Source organism: Actinia tenebrosa, unplaced genomic scaffold, assembly GCF_029948245.1.
Source record: "Actinia tenebrosa isolate PJP-AT-01 unplaced genomic scaffold, QUT_ActTen_1.0 PGA_scaffold11__36_contigs__length_13525064, whole genome shotgun sequence".
NCBI classification, from domain to species: Eukaryota; Metazoa; Cnidaria; class Anthozoa; order Actiniaria; family Actiniidae; genus Actinia; species Actinia tenebrosa.
The window spans coordinates 10,871,382-10,889,302 of NW_028292571.1; the positions used below are offsets into that span (position 1 = coordinate 10,871,382).

The window sequence follows — 17,921 nt, forward strand, 5'->3', positions numbered from 1 at the left end:
CCTAAATCGCTCGAAGATGATGAGCGTATTTATCAAATAGGAATCGATTTGAAAATGCTGTTCAAAGTGGAGCCAAATGAAAACGGATATATACACACCGCTTTAGTGTGGATAGTCCAAAACGGAGCCTTTTGAAAACAATGACGTCTATAGCATTGCGGGATCTCTTCTCCAGGCCTCCCGTCCTAGTTTCAAAACAAATATGGCGAATGAGTACATTTTAATGTTTTTGACTTGTTTGATCGCTTTGTTTGGAACAAAATATTGCTTTATTTAACATTCTGTTGGCATGCAACACATAGAAGAAGAACTGCATCCATTCTAAGGACACTAGTATTTTCGAATGCTTCACAACGTAAGACTCGGGCAACTAATCTGTATCAAAGGCCGAGAAAAGGTTTGAATACAAACAGGTCGAACCAGCGCGTGGTGGAAAACGCCGCGGGCGCTGTTCTACCGGGCACGCGCAGATTGATGCATTACGTGTTAAATAGGTTTATTATTTTACAATGTATTCACAGTCTCTTATTTATTTATTTAAATTGATTATTCATGCTTTTCAAAAGAGTCAGAAGAGTCTTCTGGATTAATTTTTAGACTTATATATTGTAATGCGCAATTGAAAATTTTTTAAACTGATTTTTTGCGCAATATAAATTGATAAATCAATTTTTAATGATAGTTGATTATTGATTTCACTGCTACGTCCCCGGATGAGAAAATTTCTTTGGTTATTGTTTACTCGCATTACTTTTTTGGGGTACTTTATGGAGCATCTGCTTAGAAAACAAAGTGACTATTAGACAACTAAAGCCCCGTTTACACTAGCGATTTTTGCTGCGATTTTCTTTTTGTTGCGATTTTGTCCATAATAAATAATGGTAAAGAATTTATCCGTAAAGTTTTTTTCAGGATACCAAGATTTTCCTAGACGAATGTCTCTTTTGAAGGATGAGACAAAAGATTTCATATTTCCGAAAATTGCCACAAAAATCGCCGCAAAAATAGCCAGTGTAAACGGGGCTTAAGACAGACACACATTCATTAATTCATTCAATACTGGGCTGTTTGAGTTACCAAAGTATAAAAAAGGCCAGATCTTTAAATATCTTTGTGTCTTTTTTAGTAAAGATGGTTTTTGTTCTTTGAAAAGCCCTTTAGCTAACTTGCATAGTCTCACATATTAGACTTTTAAACACAGATCAATTTAGTAAAAATATACAATCATTCATCTATTTATTCTTTTCTTGCGGCGTTTGCCCTCAAAGAATTAAAAAAGCCATCTCTTACAATATCTTACTGCTCTTTTTAATATGGTGTTATTTTTGTTCTTTGGTAGCTCTGTCTAGGCCTTTATACCTATCTTATATCTTGTGACTATCGTTAACCAACAATTTGCACGAGTTTGAAGAGCTTTCGCTTCTTGATTACTGGTAATTTTCACCAATTGCATTCATATCGCGAGAAAATTACCACCATATTCAAGCATGCGCTAGTACAGATTTTAACCCAGTAATTAAGACTAATTTTCGTTATCAACATTTCATGATAAATCCAAGCGAGTGTTAGTTTAGGATTTAGGCAGATTAAGATTCCAGTTTTTCCTTCCCGCAAACGGCAAACGTGGCCACGTTTTTATCGTTTCCCAACATTTCACTTTACCTTTTGCAAACCTTCTCGACAAAGACAAGTATTCTTTTGTTTATCTACTACTTGGAGATTTTTGCGATTCCTTTTCACTAATTTTAAAGAATTTTTTAATGGTCAACTGACGGTTCACGTTTGCCGTAAACGAGAATCTTAAGCTTAGTAATTACACCGGGTGATTACCATCGTTTACCTTTTTCTCATGATAGCGTGTAAAATAATAACACCCGTTAATTTGTGCTTTAGCACACGTTTTGATAGGTAATTACCAGTTGAATTTTCGCCATTTACACTTGAGCTTCGCCTAAATCTTCTTTTAATCTGTACACGTGCCTTTCCTAGAGCTTCAGCCCTCAGGAAAACTCTCCTTTATACACCTTTAACATTAAGCTACCAATTTCTATCCCACCCAACCAAGGTTATTTTCAAATGGACAATTATTTTGGACACTATTTATTCCTTTATTTATTTTCATAAAGAAGCTTTTTATTTATTTTTCTATACTTAGCTTAATTCATTTATATATTTTTCATATTTTTATACTATAAAATTTACAAAGCATTGCGAATTTTGTAAATATGCCTTCTTAAGAATCTAATCATTATTATTATTACATAAATTTCGAGAGCACACTTGAGATTATAGAGCGTGTAAGTTTAATAGTCTACACTTAGGCCATGTTTATAAGTTAACCCAAATATTAGCTTTTGTTATGCGAAATCAGTATTGGAATCAATGGGCAGTCAGTTTATAGACTTCTACTCGCAACAGCAGTTTTTATCTGTGCAACTCGTGGAATACTGAAAAAAAAAGGTTAAGTTAGCAGGTGAGTTTCCAAAATCGAACGTTAATGTTGGGATAAATTTGCTATTTCATCCTTTGTTAGGGACATCTCGGACTTCGTGTGAGGTAGGAACGATAAACCTAGCTAAACACGTGTGATTTAAAACTATACAATGAGCAGCGAAACTTTTCATTTAAAAAAAACTCTTACATAGGAACTTTGAGGTGGCATGTAGCCCCTGTAGCTTACTTTCAACTCCTACTGCGTTAGATACAATTGTGCGGGACTTTACCTAAACTAGCTTGAGTCGGTAAGTATCCAGAATTTTGAGCCGAGGAATGAGAAAATTCGACGGATTTTAAGTCTTAAATGCATTCACTACTGTCGACCGATCTAGATTTAAGTATAAAGTAATCTAGATCTTAGTTACCGTTTTAACGAAAACGGAGAGAACTCGAAGTTTATAGTTTTCACGATATTTCCAGCGGAGGAATGATAATGTGAGAAACTTTTCAATGATTTGTATAATCAGTTTTTCCTTTTAAACCCAGCGAAATTAAATATAACCAATCAATCTAAGCAATAGCTAGCCATTTAACAATTCTACTAACTTCAGTTAGAGTTTAAAACAGAATTTGAGAGCAACAACTTTCATAATTAAGCCCCAAATATATCGTAATTCTGTATTTTTGAATCTTAAAGTTTCATTGAAGGACTTTAATGATTTTAATGATATACGCCTTTCCGCCATGCGCTGTCTATTCTTTGAACTCTTTCATCTGTTTCCCACTTCAAGTCCTTTTAAGTGCATCTCAAGGAGAACCTGTACTTCCAATGTGCTCCATAGTGTGCTTTCGCTGAAATATTTTATGGTTCATTCAACATCAACATCTAATATGTATTTCATTGGCTCCTTACAAATAAATTCACATTTGGAGATTATAACCAATAAGATGAATATATAGCAGTAACGAATAGAGGTTATTACACTCCTATAGTTATTTATTGCAGCTGGATAATTTTACGAGTGAAAGCAGCCTTATTTTTTCAAGCCCCGGAAAAAAGTAGCTTCACGAGTAAAATTATCCGGCTGTGGTACATAACTAGCAGTGTAATATATCGTTTATTGCACGACACGAAAAAAAATTTTCATATTGTAAATAAGCAAACTTAAAAGTTACATTCTCAAACCACTGAACATCACAAAGGGAAAAAAAGGAAATTTCCTCGCGCTGACATTAGAAAAAAAGAAAAAAACTCGTTCAAAACCGGTTCACAGACCGTGTATTATCGCTCTGTAATTCTTTCTCTTCTCTGCTTTCTTTTGGCTAACTTTTTTTTCTTTTTGGTTCTGCAAGTTATTGCCTGTGCACCTTCCTGCAAGATCCCTAGTTACGCCACTGAGAAAAAAACGATAAATGGTCCGATTTTATTCGATGTGCACCCTCCCTGTAAAAGTTCTGGTTACGGCCCTGTGTAATACACGGGAAATTTTGAACAAATTTTGCCACAATCTTTTGAATGGAATTTCACGCTGATTCAAAATACGCCAGTGAAGAACAATGAAGTGCCCCGGGCTCGTTCTCAAAATAACAAAATTTATGATGAACAAGGAGTTTCTTTTTAGAACGACTACTTGGATTTTAACATTATTTACTAGAATTTTAAACTAGAATAGATTAAGGTAATTATTGATAATAAGCTCAAAATTCAATTTTTTGTTCACTTAATGAACCAAACTCGTATGTTTTCAAACGATAACAACGAAAACACGCAATTCAGTCCAGTCACCATAATACATACAGCAGTTTGCGTATGAATGTGAAAAGCTTACGGCACGAACACGGTTGTCCAGACCAATCACATTGCTCAGTTTCTCACTTAAACTCTTCTAAATTCTTAGAAAACGTGCTGAAATTCACGCATGCGCAAATGCTTTTCTCTAATAGCCACAAAATGAACAACACATACTAGCACGCATGCGCTGATTGTGACTCACGCATAATTAGATAAATAACGCAAAATTTAGGAAAGAACATTAGCGTGAAAGAATTTCTGCTCTGGAGCCAAACTTAACAAAATATTTACAGCAACACCACTTCAAAATCTTCTAACCTCTATACTTCGTCTAGCTATTTGAAGGGTCGGATAGAGCTGATTTTCCTTAGGACCACTGAACAATTAGAGTGAAGTCATTAAACCCGTGAAATAGATATTAGACTAATACAACAATGATGATAAAAAGGTAAATTATACACCGTGAAAAGATACAGACGTTTCGGACGCTAGTCCTTCGTCAGAGTAAAAGAGTCGAAGGACTAGCGTCCGAAAGGTCAGTAAGTTTTTTAATCTTTTCACGGTGTATAATTTACCTTTTTATCATTACTGTTTCATTAGAAACACCGACGCAGCTCACACTAGTTTTTAGAACCTAATTCCATTGTTTTCTTTTGTCCCTATTTGATTATTACACGTTGTCTAGTGATTTTTATATTATTTTCTTCTAAGAAACTGAACTCTTTCTCAAGTAAATCAGATTAAACCAGATTCCTCCTGCTGTCATGGATGCCATCACGTGATGGTGCAAAGCGGCTTCTAATAGTCTACCAACTATCTCACGGGTTAATCAAAACCACTCTAAGATCTTCTAACTTCTGTTAGCAGAACTTTGTTAGGATAACTTATTCCTATTGTTTTCTTTTGTGTCTTTGTAATAATTACATATTTAAAAGGAATTTTTTTTCAATAACGAGCAATAATGGCAAAAAGCGCCAAAAACTAGATCTTCGTATGAGTTTTGATCCCAATTTTTGTTTTGGGTTAACACTCAAAACCTATTTTAAACAGTTAGAAACTTATGTACTATGATAAAATGCCTGTTTAAAGCAGTATTTTCAATTGTACAAAGATGTTTTGTTGCATTTGTGTTAGAATGTAGCTTTGTCAGGCTTTTTTATAGAAATTATATGGGGAATAAGCAAATGAAGGCCTAAACCTCATTTTTGAATAAAATTTTTGCTTTGGGTTAACACTTTGATTCCACTTTCATCAGTAATCTCCACTTCCAAACAAGTTAAGCTTTCTGAATAACAAGATTTTAGCCTTGTACAACAGCCTTTCTTCAAGAAAATAGTTTTTTGGAGCCCACCGCTTGAATACGAAAAGAATTCCCTCTTAATTAGTAATTTGTTTTCACAGTTGAACTTTTCGTTTCAATTGACCAGTTCAAGTAAACTTTCTAAAAAGATTACCAACAGCCTCTTCTCTTTACCCACCAATCCATTGAACACTAGAGAGTTTTAGTTTTACGTTCACGGCAAACGTGAAACGTCAGTTGATCAGTAAAAAAATGTTTTAAATTACTGAAAAAGAATCGCAAAAAAGTCCAAGTAGTAGAAAACTAGTAGTATTTGAGCCTGGTGAGAAGGTTTGTAAAAGGTAAAGTAAAATAAAGGAAAACTATGAAAACGTGGTCACGTTTGCCGTATGCGGGGAGAAAAAAAAAGTCAATCTAAAACTCTCTACTAATATAGATTTTACATTAAGACGATAACCAATATATAATGAAAAAATGATTAAGAATAACTAGAATGTTGCAACCTTTGGTAAAACAGAGTTGATCCAATCTTTCCGGCCATTTTTAGATTGATATTTTGGGCATCCAACATAGACCCTTTTAGCCCAACTGGACGTACGTTATTCACTCAACCATATCCCCCACAACACATCCCACTGATAGTAAATTTAAAAACCATTAAGAAGGGTTTTCTAGCTAAAAGCAGGTGTGCCGCCTTGCAATCTGCCGCTTTATACGTCACACGTCACAAATACGTAGATATATAAAAGTGCTCGATTTGTAAAGATTGTAACTTATTTTTATAAATATATATAATTGAATAAATCCGATTTCAGTCTCTTAATTTAGTTTGAACACGCCAAGGAATTGAGGGATTTTTATTAAGTTTACCATCGTTGTCTGCCAAAAGGGATCATGACAATTATTTTGTAGGCGAAAGAAAATCTTCCGGAACAACTTCAGCGGTGTTCCATTGTCTTAACCCAACTTAAAGATTGCTATGAGAATTCCTATTATCGTATTTTGAATACAAAGCCATTTGCTCGCAATGTATAATATATAATTCTGATGCCAAAGCGACTCATGAGTTGAATAGAGCAAAGTCTAAGTCTGAGGTCTCTCTTGTCTCAAGCTGTTCTAAGAGAAAAACAAAGCAGTTGCCTAGGACATAAAAGCTGAAGCTAGTACGTAAGCACGTCACCAAAAATAGGCTTTAAGTGTCTCTATACTCGCAAAAGTAGCCTCTATACCCTTAGTTCAGAGTTAAGCGATAATAGAACCGGAGAGATATATAGCATTACTTCTGTTTGTTTATTTAGCCACTAACAGCTGAAGACAGCTTTGAAGACTAATCATCATCAGTTTTCCTTGTATTCATAGGATTCATGTCTGATTTAGTAGAGCGAAAAGATCTTGTAATACGATAAACACTGCAGCTCGAACAGACAAACGGGTAGAAAAGGCCTGAAAATTATTTGAGCAAGAAAACGGGTAAATTTCTATTTAAATTACTTAGATAATGCACTAGTTATATTGTTGCTAAATGTAGTATATTTAGACTTTAATGGAAGAATCTCTGGAATATATGCTAGGTACCAGAGGAGACGGACGCAAAAATTTAGCCGATTCAGATTAAACATTAACTCTCTCTATGATGTCTGAGAATATCAAGCTAAGGATTACATTTCGTGACTTTGGAAGCGATTCATAATTATCTATTATTTTTGCTAAACAATCAATCAATTCAGTCCTTTCCTTATTTCTGACGTAACCCAAACAATGTCTTATAAAGGTCTTCATAAAATAATCTATGCCAAACCTTTTTTGCAGATCCCGAAAGCTTATACGTATTATCTGTTATTTCAACGTTGGACTTAAAAGATGGATATAAGAACCCGACGGTTTTATTTTCTGATGCTAATAATATCACAATTAATCGAGCAAGGTAAGTTAGATATATCTATTTGTGCAAGTATAATATTTATCTCGGTCTCAAATGAGATTCCCACGTAAAATATTCACAAGTAATCTTTATTTCATATATTTTACAAAGCTACAACAATATTTTTTCTTCTAATGATGGAATTTTATAGTCAAGCTCTTGAAGCCATTTTTTGGTTGGTTGGTCACAGAAAGCAGCGCTTGCTTTTTTAAAAGCTTCAAAAAATAGGCCTACAATGAAACGATATGTGTATCGATTCAAGCCTTATCAAACAAAAACAGTACATTTGGACCGAGTTTATAAAAAAGAACTTGTTTAGTTAGAAATGGTTATAGCTTTCTTAGTATAAGAATTACTCCTGTTAGCTACTAAAAAAAGAATTGCAATGAGCGAAGATAGCGTTGTAGAGGCATAAAACCGAGGAATTTTCTAGACGCTCATTTGATTTCGACTTAATTTCTCAAGAAAATTAGCGAGTTCTTTGTCAGGCAATTCATTCAAGATGTTTTGATGCAAAACGACTCTATTTACCATAATAACTTTAGTTAGTATAACGAATGAATAGCATTTTTTTATGACCTTTTCATGTAATAAAAGTCCATTTTCTTATTCATATTTTCCCCCCTGTTTTTTTTTTTGGCAGTTTTGAGACCAAAGACAATTTTTGTGTTGTTGTTGATTTACACTTTGCCTTTTTCCTTTTCTTTAGTTTTTTTTCAGACCGAAGAAAATTGCATTGTTTCTGTTTTAGACTTTTCAAAATTGTAAGCAAATAAAATTTAATGAAATGGTTTAAAAAGAAGCAAAATGTTATTCCTTAAACTAGTAAAAACACTTCAATTTGTCGACAGCTTTCCTAACATTTTAGATTTCAGATTTCGCCTACTTCATTCTTTCTTAAATTTACCTTTATCCAGACGAATATCGAAAAAGGTGTAAAAAATAAAGTAAATAAAAAAACAGAAACTTTTAGTTCTTAAGCTTGACGTTTTGAGAGTTTTCGCAAATGTTTAGTTGCCAGTGGTTTTTGACTTCATGATAATACCCCGAGGCCGAAGAAGACTTTTTTTTTGGAATTACCGAAAATAGTGTACCAGTCATACGCTGCCCTTACGAGTACTAGCTAGTTTCCTATGATTGTTTATATACGTATGAAATATTTTATAATTAGTGTCTAGAAAGTTGAAAAATTGGCTTTGGGAGACAAGCAAATTACTTTCGTGAACAATTTTCATGAATTTTATCATCAAACATCCTAAGTTTCTTTGTCTTCTGTCTTCTGTCGCTTTACAATCGATTTTAGCCCTACAGCCACACATCTTGGTTACGAAATTTTAAATGCAAATACCTCGATAACGATAACTAGTACTGATAGCAAAAAGCTAAAAATTGGCCAACTCGCATTTGAATGAATGTAGTTTGATTCTTATTATGAAAAAAAAGAAAAAGGAAAAAAACTTGGGTCACGATAGCTTTGACTAAAACCTTGCATGTAAAAAAAACCCTGGCTAAATGAGTATAAAGATATTCTACCGAGAATGCGTTGGTGGAAAGATGCCATCAAAAACCAACATAAATAAAGTGAATGAATGTTGAAAACTCTTGATAACAAAAGATGCTTTGTAACTTTAAACCCAACTTCGAAATGGACGTTTCGCACTTAGAACTTTCAGCAGAAAACTACTTTACTATATACTTGAATCAAATGTGGCAGAGCTTCAGTACACTAGCCTCTTACATGTTTAGCAAGAGTTTGTTAGATCTTTCCCTTGATTCGAGGGTTTTTGAGCTAATCGTATTCTGATTTTCAGTGTTTGTTTCAGGGTTTGATCTGTGAGTTAGCTGTGCCCTGACTTAGATCAGCCCAGAGGATGTTTCAGGGTTTGATCTGTGAGTTAGCCATGCCCTGGCTTAGATCAGCCCAGAGGATGTTTCAGGGTTTGATCTGTGAGTTAGCTGTGCCCTGACTTAGATCAGCCCAGAGGATGCTTCAGGGTTTGATCTGTGAGTTAGCCGTGCCCTTACTTACAGATCAGCCCAGAGGATGTTTCAGGGTTTGATCTGTGAGTTAGCCGTGTCCTGACTTAGATCAGCCCAGCAAAGTCGAGGTTTTCTATTAAATGCAGCTATATACCTTAAAACACCTGCATCCCCAACAAACCACAATTCGTGTCGAATAATTCATTGTTCTAGAATCCAACCTGATGTACTCTTTACCTACAGTACTGTTTATATATCATATCTTTATCTTTAACCTCTTTAACTGATTACTACTAGACGATTTGAAATATTGGAACTAAAGAGCTTGTCAAATGTAAAGCCTACATCTGAATATTGGTACTGTAAGTACACTCGAAACGTAAACAATCCTTTTTTTTCCTTTCTTTTTTTCATATTATTCCCTAAAATTTATACTGTTTCAAACCGCCTGGAAAATGACTTCAAATACACGCCGGGTAATCAAAATAATCTTATTTCCAGTCGATTGGCCCAAAGGTATGACTTGATTGCTAGATGCCTAATCAAACAAACTTACATCGATAGAAAAAAAAAAAATTTTTAATTATTAAATTTTCAGAAAATTATAAAATAATTATATTATACCAAATAAAAATAGAAAACAGAAAGAAGATAATTAAATAAATTTAAAGAAGTGCAATGAAAGGAAAAGAATTGTGAATGATAATAATAAGGCTTGTAGATTTATTTTTTCCCCTTCAAGATTAAGATCGGCGGTAATGTTAAAAACTGAAATCGGCTTTCGGAACCCGCTATGTACATTAGCTATGTATCAATATTTCGAAAACGTAAACCCTTTCATCTATACTATATAGCGTAAATATCCTCCCCATCAAGCACTTGATCAAAGCAGTTATAAATATTGGTTTTTCAATCATTAGATATTTTCCTTTTAGGTTTTCATTTTGCCGGCGTTATTCTATAAATGCTCCCCTGGGAAGCGGTTAAAAAGGCATTAACTTTTTAGAAACAGGAAAAATCCTTTTCGAACCATTTCCTTACGGTAATATGCTTTTTGGGATTCCACCTATCTAAGATTTTTTGCTTCTTTTTTTCTTCAAATCTAATAAGAATATTTTGCCGATTTATGTTAAGCCCCGTTTACACTGGCGATTTTTGCTGCAATATTTTTGCTGCGATTTTTGTGGCAATTTTCGGAAATATGAAATCTTTTGTTTCATCCTTCAAAAGAGACATTCGTCTAGGAAAATCTTCGTATCCTGAAAAAAACTTTAGAAGTAAATTCTTTACCATTATTTATTATGGACAAAATCGCAAAAAAATCGTAGCAAATATCGCAAAAAAATCGCTAGTGTAAACGGGGCTTTAAAACCGAACGAGTATCCGGAAGAGCGCCCAGCGCTTGACTTCTTTTAATCCTGATGCTTACCAAGTGCAAATCTTAATACATGAATGATCAGGTATTTAAAAATTGGTAAAAGAGAGGAAAAAACAAACATTTACTACAGCTGGAACTAAGAGACATGTTAAAGTTGAAAAGGAAAAAAAAAAAAAAAAAAAAAAAAAAAAAGAAGCTGCGAAGTTTGATAGAAATAAGTTCGAAACTCGGAAATATGATTTTCGATCGAAATTGTGAATTTTGTCATACTTCTGATTCGAGTAAAACAAAAACCATATTTGTCAAAGCTGGAAAGAGCATTTGAAACTTGATAAAACAGCGAAGTCGAAGGAATTAAGTTCCAAACTGGAATTTATGATTTTTTAAATGTGAATATTTTAAATTTAAGATATTTGAAAATTCATATGTTCACGAGTTTTGAACTTACTTTGTTCAAAATTCCCATTTATACTAATCTTAACATGCTCTTTCCAAGTATTGAAATTATTCTTCTGAGTCCTGGATATTAATTTTCTAATTACATGATAACAACTCACTATTCCTGGCTGTATTTAAAAGAGCTTTAACAGCTTTAACAGTTGCCAACATAAGATATATACTCGCGTAGAAATACTAAGCTATAATTGTAATGATAAAAGGGTAAATTTTACACCGTGAAAAGATGAAAAAAAAAAAAAAAAAAAAATAAATTACGGACGTTTCGGACGCTAGTCCTTCGTTGGAGTCAGTAAGTTTTTTCATCTTTTCACGGTGTAAAATTTACCCTTTTATTACTGTTTCATTAGAAACACCGACACAGCCCACACTAGTTTTTAGCTAGTTATTTCTTCTCAAGCTATGATTGGCTAACGACTTCAAAAGATCATGAATAATTCATAAGCCTTTGATCTATTTGAAGCGAATTTTAAGATATCGAACGTGAACTCAATTGAGTGGTACTTGACTACAGATGTATTACAGCTAATGCAATCATACCAAAAGATATCTATGTCTATCCTGTATCTCAATTGTACTTGGCTTCGTTTCCGATTGCCTGAACTTGACTTTATTCTGCTAGATATCGATAGAATTCTATTTGGAAATCTCAATACCATTAATAGAATCATACCAAGGTCAGCTAAGGATAGCCCTGATCGTATGATATTAATCCCCTCCGCATGCGTCTCTCTATTTCCTTCGAGAATTTCTCGTCTGTTTCTTCTGAGGCGTTCCTGTGGTGTTTGAAACGAGGGAGACTGAGAGCGAGATCCCAAGTGTGTATAAAAGAAAGGAAAATAAGAAAAATGTCTAAAAAGAAAGCCAGTACGATATATTAACCTAGACTTGATGGTATAAACACGTCGATTATCAAATACATATTTATTGGGTAGAATAAAATAATGTACCATATACGACGTTCATACTTTTTGGCAATACTAAAGAAAATCTGGTAAAAATGCTATTTCACTATTCAACGTTACAAACGAATCTAAAGCACTATATCTTGGGATCGTTTAAGTTTGAATTTTTATCATTTTTTCAGAGCATCACGGGCTTCGTTCTAGTCTCCTACGCAGGCGCTTTAGTGTCGTCACGCAACACTCACTTTCATAAGCAATCTCGTATCCAGAGCCTACGTTTCTTCTGGCCTGCGGCGAAGAACGAGGGCTCTGGCATAATGCAATTTTTTTTAGACCTGGATTTCTGGGATTTCCGGTTCAAGAGCGCATGCGTTCAAAGGCTTGTCAAAAGATATATATATATATATATATATATATATATGTTCCCGATTTCTAATTTTTATTTTGAAGGGAAGTAAAATAAAAGATTTGTTTCAAAGCATGATTTTCATTGATTATATTTCACTTCCGGTAAATTGCGCATTACCATATATCAAAAGACAATACCAAGAATCGAAACTTGTTTTAAGATTGACTAAGATGCATGGAGTAAAGGCTTTGGCAAACTTGGCTGTTTCCAGGCAGCATCTCATGAATTCAGAAAAAATATATTCGATTTTTCCGATTAACTGTTATGTTGCTGTAAAGAAAGATCAATGTCAAATTCAAGATAATATGATTAAAAAAAAAAAAAAAAAAAAAAAAAAAAAAAAAAAGAAAAGGCTTTGGCAAACTTGGCTGTTTCCAGGCAGCATCTCATGAATTCAGAAAAAATACATTCAATTTTTCCGATTAACTCAGTGTTATGCTGCTGTAAAGAAAGATCAATGTCAAATTCAAGATAATATGATTAAAAAAAAGAAAAAAAGAAAAAAAAAAAAAAAAAAAAAAGAAAAAAAAAAAAAAAAAAAAAAAAAAAAAAAAAAAAAAAAAAAAAAAAAAAAAAAAAAAAAAAAAAAAAAAAAAGAAAAAAAGAAAAAAAGAAAAGAAAATCTTATATGGATTCGAACCCAGCGACAGAAATTAAAAATTAATTAATTAATTAAATTGAATAAAAAAGAAAAAAGAAAAAAAAAAGCCGATTCAAATTTGCCATACCCCCGAGACATCCGCAGAGCTGAGGCGTCGTATGGACTTCGGACCTGACGGCGATTAAATCCTTCTGCCCTTGGGTGCACGAATTACGCAAGAAAATGTTCTAGCCAAAGCATCAGGGGAGAGACCAGGCGGCCCCCAGACCATATCGGCTAATCCCTTGCATCTCTGCCACGCACGGAATCGGTTGAAAGTATAATGTTAAAAACTCTAGTCTATTCGGTGCATTGTTTGCGCGGCGATTGTTATGCTGATTTACTTGGAACCGTGGTTCAGTGGAAAAAAAGCGGGCTTCAATAACACAGAGTCAAGTCCGGTTGAGGGAAGTTCGTTCCTGGATGGGTGACCTAAAACTAATACCTACTTAACGCTTTTTTTTTCCACTATTCCGTTAGTAACTTTCAGTAGATTACAATTCGTTTTAGTAGGGCAATCACTTACTTAGCTATGTATGATTACGGACGATTTTTCTTAGTACGCGAAGAGAGTCGTTCGTATTCTATATCAGCAGAAAGAAGAGGTTGAATCGCTTGAAGTTTTTTTTAATACAAAATGCTTTAAATCGATTAGAATTCGTTTTAGTTGAAAAATTGTCGTCGAAAATTAAAAGCTGCCTGGCTTTGATTCCGCCCTGCCCAGCTGTCTGTAATTATAAGTGGAAGAGAGTCACTTGCTCTGTACCGAGGAAAGACAAACTCGACAAATTGAAGTATATTAAGCGAAGGTCAATCGCTTGAAGTGCTTTTTTTCACAGATAGAAAACTTTAAGTAGAAAAGGATACGTTTTTGTTAAGAAATCGCCCAATGCAGTGTCTTTTCCCGAGGAAATTGAATCCTTTCTTCCCAATTTTTCCTGCCTCTTTTCATAGCTTCTCCAAGTGATGGTGCAAAGCCGATAATTTGACCTCAAACCAAGGGGCTTTTCGACTCCAGGTTCTCAAATTTTTCTATAAAAAATTCAACTTCTAAATTCTAGTCCAACCACTGGGACCGCGGAGACGGGGGGAGGGGAATGGAGGAGGGCTGTAATGTAACTCCCCTCCCCCCCCCCCCCTTCCCCCCTTCCCCCACTTTACCTTTTCCCATACTATAAAAATTAAAAAAAAAATACTATAGTCTCTTATAATTGCCAATCTTAGCCCCCCCCCCCACTTTTTCCCATAATAGTCTCTTATATTTCCCAATCTAAGCCCCCCCTTCTTTTACGGTGGTCAGCGGTTCTTGAATCATGGAACAAAGGCCACAGGTTTGTTTACCACTGGCTATTACTGTGTGGGCATGCTAACCAGGACCACCTGAAGAAAGCTAACCAATCACGACATAGAGTGAAAACAAAGAAATCAAACAAGTCAAACTTAAACCAATCAGGATCAAGCAACGAGGCCTAGACTTCTGAGGAAAACTGTTCTCAACAACTGTTGGAATGAGTGATTGTGATTGGCTGAGGCTAATAGGGTACTCATTTTGCTCTTTCTTGATTGGATAAAGCCTTTTTTATCGTAAATTTTGTTCGAGTGCTCCCGTTTATTGTGTTCGCACATTAATTGCTAATAGTCCCCTTAACAGTTCCCTGCGCCATCTTGAAAGATAGCCGTGCCTTTGCATTGAAGCGCGACAAACGGTGAGCTTGCAAAGATAGAGACATGTGAATAATTGTCTAAGGTGTTAAAAAAGGTCTCTATCATTACAAGCTCACCGTTCGTCTCGCTTCAATGCAAAGGCACGGCTACCTTTCAATATGGCGCAGGGAAATGTGAAGGGGACTATTCTCAAAAACAAAAACAAACAAAAAAAATTTATTATTTTCCAGGAAGAAGTCTATGGTGTTACGAATGCGTTTCAAACCAATCCTGGACACACTGTGAAAAAAATACTTTCAAGCGATGGTGCCGAGGCTCCGAAACGTCTTGTTTGTCGGCAGAGATCCAATGGTACAGAAATGGAATCTTTAAGAAAACTTATACAAAGATATGCGCACCCTCTGAAATGTGCTCTGGGTCTGACTGTTTGCAGATGAAAGCGAATTGTCGGATAATGTGCTGTAATACTGATGGTTGTAACATTGATTTTTGTAACAATAACATAGTCATCTCCGCATCTGCTTATTACACAGGTATTTGTGTGACCATTGGAACTGTTATAATGTCATTTGTCTTTCTTGGTGGCTAAATGCACACGCTGAATGAATCTTTTTATCATCCTACAATGACAGGCATGCTATGCCCGTCATGTGCTGTCAACCAGAGAGTATTCTTTGCTTGGTATCAATCATTTGAATGAATCTCATGAATCTCATTACCAGCCTACAATGGCAGGCAAACACTGCCCGTCATGTGCTATCAACCAGAGAGTATTCTATTGCTTGGCATCAATCAGTTGAATGAATCTCATGAATCTCATTGCCAGCCTACATATGGGAGGCAAACAATGCCCGTCATTCACAATCAATTAGAGGATACTCTAATGCTTGGTATCAAACAAGTTGAATGAATATCATAAATCTAATCGCCAATCTACGAAAAAAAAAAAAAAAAAAAAAAAAAGACAAGGAAGCACTGTCCATCAGGTGCAGTCAGTTAGAGGATATTCTAATGCTTGGTACATATCAAGCTTTACTCTATATGTTAGTGTCGAAGATGGAGTAGAGAAAGCTCATTCCATGGTATGATCAATTCCATATTTGGGTTGTGGAGAAGAAAGAAGAAGAAAAAGAAGAAGAAGAAGAAGAAGAAGAAGAAGAAGAAGAAGAAGAAGAAGAAGAAGAAGAAGAAGAAGAAGAAGAAGAAGAAGAAGAAGAAGAAGAAGAAGAAGAAGAACAAGAACAAGAAGGGAAAAAAAAAAAAAAAAAAAAAAAAAGTGAAAAAGAAAAGCTTTGGAAAGTCGAGGAAGTTTTGGAGGAAAGAGACAGAGAGGTTCTCGTCAAATGGTAAGGATAAGCGGACGCCCTCGACCTGGCTGCTAAGCTCTTCCCTAGTCCTTTTCCTTAAAAAGGGACACAGGGAAATACGACACTCAATGTTTGATGAGTCAACCAGCTGAATGATTCTCGTTAATCTCAAACTTGAGCAGACAGGGGAACACTGTCCGTCATATCAACCAGGAACTATTATACATTTGGCTTCAATATGGAGAATACATTGTATCAGTGAAACTCCGCATTACCAGCCTGCGATGACAAGCAACACTGCCCTTCATGTCCTATGAGTCAAAGAGTAGTTATATGCTTAAAACTCATGAATCTGTTACGCAGTTTTCTATTGAATATTTACCGGAAATGACACCGGAAATGACGTCTGCTTCAACTTTCAGTCGGGTGCCCTATGTTACATCAGAGATGAAGCTCAACGAAACTCTAAAATTCTTACTTGGCATATGGTAGTTTAGGTAACCGCCTTATTTTAAAATAATTGCCCTATTTCACTATGACGTCACATCAAAGCAATCTATTGTTTAAACGCAAAGGATCATGGTCGTCGGATGGGGTCAAATCAAAGCAAATTCACCGAGAATTGTTCTAAAACCCGTATCAATCCACGAAGAAAAGTAAAATAGCCAGCAAACGCTCAGAATATTTTTTAGTACATATTAACATATATTATATTTGAAAACCAGGCCATTTTAGATTAGACTGTTTCGCTAGGAGCAAACTTTGTTGAATTTTCTATTGGATTTGGCGATTCTATCCCCCACATAAACAAGCAGTGACGTCATAGTGAAATAGTTCAATTCGCTTTAAGATCTTAATGTCGTCATTTTTGGCCAAGTTTGAGTAAACTTGAAAACGCAAACCTAAAACGAATAAAATGATTGTAGCCATAATTGATCTTCGACCTTGAGATTTTGAAATCTATTTAGCAGCTTAATTGCGCGTATGTTTTCTCATTTCTCATAATCTGGCAGAACAAATGCATGAAATTGTCTTGAGAAAAAATTGTCTTCCCATGTACAACCGTTCATCAAAACAGTACCAATGACACTGTAGAGGATGACATGCGCTCTAAAAATGGGGAGACAATGCGCTCAAGCTCTTTGAAAAACTTAAAAGTCCTGAAATTTTTATAAAGTAACTTTGTGATTTCATGCGAAAGGATTATCTGAAATCACTATATTTAATAATAATATATCAGAAAATATTTGAAACATAACGTAAGCGGACTCAGAGACGTTCGAAAAAAAAAAAAAAAAAAAAAAAAGTTAACGAAGAAATAGAAAACGCGCGCGCATGTTGTGTGCTGTCATAAAGCACGCGAGGGTTGGAAGAACACGAGAGAAGTGTTAGGAGAAGCACGACGCGTAGCGGAGTGCTTCTGGACACTTCTCGAGTGTTCTGCCAACCCCCAAGTGCTTTATGACTGCACACAGCACAGCAAGCAAGTTTTTTATTTCTTTTATAAAATACAAATTATAATAACAGATAGGAATGACGCAACGGAAAGTGCTCGCGCGTGCAATGTGCTCTCATAAAGCACGCGCTCCAAACCAATCAGAACGCGACATTCATAACAGTTATTTTATTAATAATTTATTTTCTAAAAGTTATATAAAACGCGCACGCATGTCTCTATAATAATATAATATTTAATAGTTGATATTGCGCATTCTAACATTCTAAATGTGAT

The 17,921-nt window shown here is 34.9% G+C and overlaps 1 long non-coding RNA gene across 2 annotated transcripts; it reads left to right on the forward strand.

Moving 5' to 3' along the window:
- Positions 1-6,604: 6,604 nt before the first annotated feature.
- Positions 6,605-16,001, forward strand: LOC116298932 (uncharacterized). 2 transcript variants are annotated; one of them, XR_004197394.2, is made up of 4 exons: positions 6,605-6,691; positions 6,888-6,998; positions 7,338-7,452; positions 15,113-16,001. It is a non-coding gene; the product is annotated as an uncharacterized LOC116298932 (long non-coding RNA). The 2 variants fall into 2 exon arrangements; XR_016119315.1 differs by lacking the exon at positions 6,605-6,691 and having other exon boundaries at positions 6,725-6,998; positions 15,113-15,233; positions 15,416-16,001.
- Positions 16,002-17,921: the final 1,920 nt, after the last annotated feature.